Consider the following 6000-nt stretch of genomic DNA (forward strand, 5'->3'; position numbering starts at 1 on the left):
AATTAGCAGCCATTTTTACTCTCAAAGAATGTTAGGTCAAGCTACCAATATTTATATAAACTTGTCACCACAAGACAAGTTTATAAAAATATCCATCGCTTGACCTAAAGTTCTTTGAGAGTAAAATAAAGAGAATGGGAAGAAAGGCAGAATCCTTTCTTGTCTAGGTTTTCACATCTCTTTTATCTGCCCTAAGTCCAGAATTCACCCTGCCAATTAGGCACACAGTAAACAGAATATGTCTTTCACCCTTAAATAAACTCTGGTGAGGTTCAGATTTCACTGTGAGTAAGCACTTTTCAGTATAAAATCCCAGAATACAAAAAGAACATCAGAGAACCACTAAAGCTTCCTAAAACAGCAAACAAATAAAAGCAAACAACAAACAAAACTTGTGATTGAAAGGGAAAAAAATAGAAAAGCAAAGAGGCCCTTAGTCATTGTGTTCTTTTTTAAACATATATTTTTAATTTCTTTGGAGGAAATAAAGTTACACATTCTTCTGGCAGTAATCTAGAGTTATGCCAAACCAATAACCCACCCCAACCCCATGTCTCTAGAAGCACTCTTTGTCACCTGGTGGCTCTCAATAACAAAAACAACTATTTCCAGTGTTGTGTTGCATATCTTTCCACTCTGAATTACAAAATAGCTTTCTTGACGTTCTTTTAGTTGCTTTCCAAAGAATTGGCATTAAACCCATAGATAAATTTAATTTCACAATAATGACCTAACTACCTAATTCCCAATTGTTTTCCTTTTCGTTTGGATTTACAACTTTTGCATATCTAAGTAAGAGGACAAATAATATAACTAATAAAATGGTGATTTATTTAAAGATTAGTCCAAAATTTATTTTATTAAGGCCTTCTTGACTTAATGGCAAACAAGATAATGTTGGGTTGTGTTTTTTTTTAATTTAGTGTGTTAATTTCTGAAAAATAAGCCCATTCCCTGATGAAGGGGCAGAGATATGTTGAAGTTGTAGTGATGACATCAATGGCTACAGCTTCAACATATCTCTGCCCTTTCATTTACTATAATTTCAAGAGATGCTAAAGTCTCTGGTCCTTGCTTATTTCTATTACTAACATCTGTTGCTGTGTGAAGGGAAATTTTGAATGAATACATGAAATCTTCCTTTTTTGCTACTGTCCTAAATATAGCGTCTGACATCAGGTCTGGGAAAAGAATTTGCCAAAGAGATATCCTGAGGTTATTTTTAGGACGTTGCTGCTTAGGGAAATTAACTAATGTTGAGAAAGTCTCTGGTTTCTATCTCTGTAGATATTCCATTAGGAGACACATGCATCTCTTCAGCATCTTGTTTTCCTACCCCGAGGGTGTTCCACGTCACTCCCTATCTTGTTAGAACATTAAGCAGAAAGAAGCTTGAGGCAGAAGATAGCTAATGCAACCTTTCCATTTGATCCTGTGGTTTTTCTGCACAGAATTTTATTTCAGGTTATTAAGGGGAAGTTGTTACTGAGGGAAAAGCTTAGGCTTTGCCAAAAATATACCAAGGATTACTAAATTCATATGTAGAGAATAGAAAATGGGAATAAAAATGGAAAAGTCCTGGCAGATTTCTCGGTAGCAGACTTCATCCTTAAAAAGCAGAATTCCATCCTGCTCTTCTTGGTGGCATACTTTCTCATCGTGAAATTATAACAAAATTGCCTTATTTATGCACCTCTCTTTCTAAAGCCTAACCGAGTGTCTGACAGGCAGATGACATGTCTAATATCACCCTCATTTTATGGAAGGGAGATATGAGACTGAAAGCTATCTCTACCCTGCCAGGACAGCATTTCTAAGCGTTTACTAACAACCATTTAAGCTGCATCTCTGCAGTTCTCACAGAAGGATAAATGCCAGAAGTTCACTGAATGATCCAGGTATTTCAAATACATGGTTGGTTTATATTTTTTTTATAAGTAATGCCTTCTCAGGTAATTTAAATTTAAATTTTTCATTTGGAGTTTTATCACTCTGCAGGCAACATAGATTAGAAAGGTTTTTCTTTTTCATTTCCTACCTATTTTATTTGCTAGCTTCTTTTAAATACTAGTAGGCATATTTAGAGTAAATATAATATTTTGTCCAGAATCAGGATGGGTGATTTAACAGGTATCAGATATTAACAAAAAGTTTCCTACATTGCATGAAAATCACTTCACAAAGACGTCCTCCAGAAAATTAAATAAGGTACCTAAGGTTTTTAATTGCAACTACCCACATTTCATAAAACAATTATTCTGTAACCCTTCCAAGTGATATTATACTAGGCAGGAGATGCTGAATATAACTTAATACCTTCTGTGATGGCTACTCAAGTTCATCCGTGTGGGTGTGCATTCTTCATGGCAAAGCACAGATGCTTCTACTTTGACTTTTGAGTTTTATTTGTCTTCTCTCCAGCAGTCAGCTGCCACCTTTTATTGCTGTAAGAGGTGATGTGAGCAGGGAAGTCAGATAATTAAGCTCGATAAGAATTGCAGGAGCTTGAGTCTCATGTTTAATTATATGTTTAAAAAGAATCCATAAGCCCGGCCAGAATGGCTCAGTGTTGAGCATCAACCTATGAACCAGGAGGTCACGGTTTGATTCCTGGTCAGGGCACATGCCCAGGTTGCTGGCTCAATCCCCAGTGTGGGGCATGCAGTAGGCAGCTGATCAATAATTCTCTGTCATCATTGTGGTTTCTCTCTCCCTCTCCCTTCCTCTCTGAAATCATTAAAAATATACTTAAAAAAAGAATACATAAGAAGTTAATTGCTGACCAAAGGATATGGTTTTAGTAAAGTGCCCCAATGAAAGTAGTTTAGATCCTCCTTTGTGTCCAGTACATGGTACTGTGTTCCTGAAGGCCTCCCAGACCTTATCTTGTTGCTGGAGGTTGGGTGTCAACTAGGGGGAGGTGTGTCTGGGAATTATGGTATCCAGTTTGTCAATGAGCCATGTTCCTTTCCTCTGTTTGTTGGGACATTAAAAGTAATTCAGGGCATTTACTTTCCAGTCAATGTCTCAGTTATGCATTCATGATGGAAATGGCAATGTGGAGAGAAGAATGAATATGGTAGATTCTTTTCATTGTAGCCATATTTGTAAAATACTTGGTGGGATTTATGAACACATTATTGCTTGTTTATATACAAATTATTGATTATTTCTTCCAAGCAATATGAACAATATTTGAAAGACATATGGAAGATAAAATAAGGCCTCTGGATTAAGTCATCTAAATTTACATATCAACTATGCTATTTTTTGCTGTGTGCTTGTAGGAATGTTGCCTCAGTTCTGTCATTGGGTTGTTGTGTGAGTAGCTTGAAGGAGTTACTGTGTATAATTTGCTAGAACTGTGCTTGGTCTGGAGTAAGCTCCATGTCTTAGCCTTTGAATAAAATGAAGGGTCTGGTAGAGATATTCCATAGCAACAATCTTAAACATTATATCTGAATTTATTAACACCCCCCAAAAATGTGAGCCTTACACCAAAAGCAAGAAGTTATTAGTCATGCCAGAATAATGAGAATAAATTGGGCCTGTGTCAGGAAAACAGGTACATTGGTGATCCTATCTATAACATTACTTGAGTATTTATAACAGTGGCAGGTAAACAAAATATTTTTAAAGGGTTATTACTTTGTCCAACTATTATTAAAGAGAATAATACCCCCAGAAAGTTACTGTTGTGTCCTCTTTCCTTTCTTCTTTTCCCACTGCAATCAAGCATATACTTTCTTATTGGCATGTCTTTTCCCCCTCTGTTCTTTTCTGCCTAACTGACTTAGATATCACTTTACAGAATCAGGCGATGTTTGTCCTTAATATTATTGAAATTGGTGTGATTTGCTCCTGTTGGCCCCTTCATGAAGGATGCTAGTTTCAAGGGAACATTTGGGGCCCTGCAGAGTTTATACCACAAAAAGAAATGTCACAGTTCCTTTCCGGCTTTCCTTTCATGTACCACTTTTGGCTTTGTTTTGTCTGTGTGACCAATTATGTATGTACTAGAGGCCCAGTGCACGAAATTTATGCATGGGGGGAGTCCCTCAGCCCGGCCTGCACCCTCTCCAATCCGGGACCCCTCGGGGGATGTCCCTCTCGCAATCCGGGACCGCTGGCTCCTAACCGCTCACCTGCCTGCCTGCCTGATCACCCCTAACCACTCTGCCTGCCTACCTGATCACCCCTAACTGCTCTCCCCTACTGGCCTGATCGCCCCTAACTGTTCTCCCCTGCTGGCCTGATCACCCCTAACCACCTCTGCCTCAGCCCCCGCCACCATGGCTTTGTCCAGAAGGATGTCAGAAGGATGTCCAGAAGATGTCTGGTCTAATTAGCATATTACCCTTTTATTAGTAGATGTTTGATGTGTACAAGTAAACGAAAATGTGTTTAATACACTGAAATGATTAGACGATTATTATTGAGTACTAAAATGAAAAAAGTCTGAGATATCTCAGGAATATTATTCTATAATATAATTCAAGTTGAGTGTTTTTGTTTAGTTGTTTGTTTCTAACAGGCTTAGGACAAAATTAAACCATGCAGATAAATACTTTAAGGAATAGCCAAGTGTTTGGTACGTCCACCTGTATCGTATGCCAAATTATGACAGAACATAATATTGATTTACAAAAACATAGCACTAGGCACTGTTTGAATATTTGGCAATGAGAAGAACGGCATATATTGATTACTGGAAGTAAAATTCATAGACTGTTAGCTACCGAAAGAAGTAAAGGATAAAAAAATGTAGATGCTTTATCTTAGGTCAACCATTAGGGTCTTTAACCAAGAACCCAGGGCTTTTGAATCATTTTCAACATTCTCTTCTCATAATATCACATTATGGTTGTACTTAGTAACTAACATTTAAAAAATGCCTCTTAAAAATCATTAACCACTGAAAGCATAAATATTAATAGCCACTTATTTGTGTTTCTGAATTAGACCACTGGTGCTAACAGCCCCTGCCATATAGGAGCTGCAATACATACAGGTTATCTGAATGAATCATATAGTCATAGGTAATGTTTACCTTCTTCTTTGTGCTTTTTATCATTTCTTAATTTTTACATTGATTGGGTATTGCTCTTGAAAAAAATTTAAGATCTTATAAATAAAATTGCAGGTACAGTCATAAAAAAAGAAAAATAGTCTATTAGCTGAAATCACAGTAAGTTTACAGTGATTTTGAATCTTCTGATATTAAAATTTGGAAGAGCCTAATATAGATGCTCAGATTTCTCTATGAAAATGCTAAGCAATTTGATCTGGAATTAAGGGAAGCTGCCTGAGAAGGTGGTGAGGCTGCCTGAGGCCTCATGGGTATGTGACCAGCTTCTTCCTCCTTGAGGTTAAGTTCTCTCCACTCCATCAGAGCGGCCACTAGGAAGGAGTAATGAGCTCTTCCAAGTCACTAGGAAGTCAGCTCAGCCCACCTCCCATATCAATAGCCATAGAGTATAATACGTCTTTGATGGTGTTATTCTTATCCCTTTCCATACTTCTGAACAAGAAATCACACACCCTCAACATGCTTGAAAACAAGCAACAAATAAGAATAAGTAGTCCCAGAGAACCTGATGTCCATATGCAGGGCTCTGGGATTAGCTAGGTACCCAGTAAAGTCTGCCTGCTTTAATGTAACTGGACCAAATGAAATGGAACCTTGGTTTTCTGAATGGATGTCTTTCCAAACTATTTTACCTTGCCAAACTTTGTTTATTAACCTTTTTTTCAATTTCTAAAAGGATAAAAAAATCCTGTCTCTTTCTTCACAGCCCACTCTCCTGACAGACATAACCTCCCTCCTGTTTAGTTCTGTGCATTGCACTCCGACTGCCCCAACCTGAGAAAATGAATGAGTGACTCCCCCTCTGTTCAGCGGAGGGCTTACTCCAGCTGGCTAGCCTCTCCTGTGTGTATGGATTCTGTCAGTGGGCTTAAATTAAGATATTAGCTGGCAGTTATTTATTAATTTCCACC

The sequence above is a fragment of the Myotis lucifugus genome, unplaced genomic scaffold (genome assembly GCF_000147115.1).
Source record: "Myotis lucifugus unplaced genomic scaffold, Myoluc2.0 scaffold_26, whole genome shotgun sequence".
Lineage (NCBI taxonomy): Eukaryota > Metazoa > Chordata > Mammalia > Chiroptera > Vespertilionidae > Myotis > Myotis lucifugus.